Here is a 2,500-nt window from a genome sequence, read left to right as displayed (position 1 = left end):
ACACCTTGCTCGAGGAGATCCGGTGATACAAGAAGTCCAGTATCTGGATATCACCCGGCAGCTAACGGCAGAGGGACGAACTGGGAGGGTCCGTCGAGTTGAGGATAGTAGTAGGCTACGGCAGCACGCTAACCAACTGCCTGTGGATAATCAGGATTCCCTCCGGAGTACTCTTCAACAGGACCTACAGGATCTGGAGGCCCATCAATCTAGAGGCTCGCCAAGGAGTGACAATAGTGCTTGCCGGCTAAGGCGGGCTGTCAACAAGGCGCTGAGAAACGAGGACCCGTCGCAGGAGCTGGAGGACTGGCTGTTAACAGCCCTTCCTGACTTACGCGGCAACCGCACCCGTAGCCGCGGAGGAATCCGCCCAGTAGGGACAGGGGTTGAGCTGTCACGGAGGAAGCAACGGAAACTAGACTATAAGGATATTCAGCGCCTCTGGAGACGGAACATGTCCAAAGCCGTTGGGAAGATCCTCGATGGTGATACAGCAAATGGACCGCATCCGAATTTGACGACCCAGGAGAAATTCTGGCGGCCGATATTTGAGGAGACTAACCCTACAATGGGAATCGCACTCAGCACTGCGGATCGGGTGTACCGAGAGATTTGTGACCCAATAACAGTCGAGGAGGTAGTGCGGAATGGACCGGATAGAAAAGCGGCTGCAGGACCGGATGGCCTTAGCTCTGCTGATTGGCTGAGCAGGGTGCCGGACCACGTGAAGTCTATAATATTTCACATCTTCCAGTACTCAGGGGTTGTTCCACAGCCGTGGAGGAACACTAGGACCATCCTTATCCCAAAAGAAGCGGGTACGATGGATCCTGCGAAGTTCAGGCCGATTTCCATAGCGTCGGTTGTGCTGAGGCACTATCACAAGGTTCTTTCCGCAAGACTACTCGGCCTCCCCCTGCTCGATGAAAGGCAGAGAGCCTTCATAAAGGCGGATGGCCTCGCCGAGAATGTATTCGTGCTCTCAACGATCATAGCGGATGCGCGTGCAGGTCTCAAGGAGCTCCATCTTGCGGCCATTGATGTGAAGAAAGCTTTTGATACGGTCTCGCATGAGGCCATCGAAAGGGTCATGATGGAGAAAGGACTCCCACGGAGCTTCGTCAAATATGTGATGACCTTGTATAGAACGTCCAGTACGGTGATTGAAGTGGATGGGCAGAGATCGCAACCGATCTATATGGGCCAAGGGGTTCGGCAAGGCGACCCGCTGTCATCATTCATATTCAACCTGGTCATGGATGCGGTGCTGAGGGAACTGCCAGATGAATGTGGCTACGGGCTCAGTGGTAAAGTTGTGAATGCCTTGGCCTTTGCTGATGATCTAGTATTACTGGCAGGGTCTAGGCAAGGTCTCCAGTTGATGCTGAACTGTGCCACGAAGTGCCTAGCGGACCATGGGCTTCAACCATCTCCAAGCAAGTGCCGAGCCCTGTCCCTCATTGCATCGGGGAGGGACAAGAAAATGAAGACAATAACCGAAGCGTTATTCTTAGTCTCAGGCATGCAGATAGCGCAAATGGGGGTAGTTGACACTTGGAAACACCTTGGGGTGAACTTTGGACACCGTGGGCCCACGGCGCCAGCGATGGAGTTTGAGGATCTCCTGAGGAAAGTAACCGCTGCCCCACTGAAACCCCAGCAGAGACTGACCATTCTGAAGGTCTTTCTGCTACCTAGATTCAGCCATCGGCTGGTGTTTGGGAGCACCACACATGGCATGCTCAGACAGCTGGACAAAACTGTGAGGCAGTATGTCCGTAAGTGGCTCTTCCTCCCTAAGGATGTCCCAATTGCGTATATCCATGCCAGGGTCGCGGAGGGTGGATTGGGGGTAGCATCATTTGAGTCCAGAATACCCGGGTTGGTCAGGAGTCGCCTGGAGAGTCTCACTCGATCGGAGTTTTCAGCGGCCAGGATGGTCCCGCAGCATGAATGGTACCGTGCAAGGATGAGGTGGTGCTATCTAGCAAAAGTTAGAGATGATGATTGGGCCGGTAAACTTTACAGGTCGGTTGATGGGCGCGAGCTGCGAGAATCAAGATCTTCACCACTGTCGACGAGCTGGGTTAATGATCCCTTCGTCGTGATTCCGGCCAGGGAGTTCGTTCAGAACATCAGAACTCGGATCAACGCGCTGCCGTCACGGATGAGGACAACCAGAGGAGTTAGAAGGGATGCCCAGAATGTCCTATGCCGAGCAGGTTGTGGGGAGGAGGAGACCACAGCACATATTGTGCAGAGGTGTGTCAGAACGCATGGGGGGAGAGTGCTGAGACATGATGCTGTCGCGAGGAGGGTGGCACAGCTTCTGACTGGCCATGGTTTTTTGGTGGAACGGGAGAGGTGCTACGCAACCGGTCAAGGCTTACGGAAACCAGATATCGTTGCAGTGAAGGACGGGAAGTGTACGATACTCGATGTGCAGATTGTTTCCGGGGGGCCGCCCCTGGCTGAGCTCCACAAAACCAAGTGCTGTAAG

At 54.2% G+C, this 2,500-nt stretch overlaps 1 pseudogene; it reads left to right on the top strand.

The window, feature by feature from the left end:
• The window catches only part of LOC135171697 (large subunit ribosomal RNA), a 7,839-nt pseudogene that overhangs the window by 3,260 nt on the left and 2,079 nt on the right, over positions 1 to 2,500 (top strand).

Source organism: Diachasmimorpha longicaudata, unplaced genomic scaffold (assembly GCF_034640455.1).
Source record: "Diachasmimorpha longicaudata isolate KC_UGA_2023 unplaced genomic scaffold, iyDiaLong2 ctg00000086.1, whole genome shotgun sequence".
NCBI classification, from domain to species: domain Eukaryota; kingdom Metazoa; phylum Arthropoda; class Insecta; order Hymenoptera; family Braconidae; genus Diachasmimorpha; species Diachasmimorpha longicaudata.
Note: the sequence above shows the minus strand (reverse complement) of the source record. Positions and strands in the feature narration are given on the sequence as shown.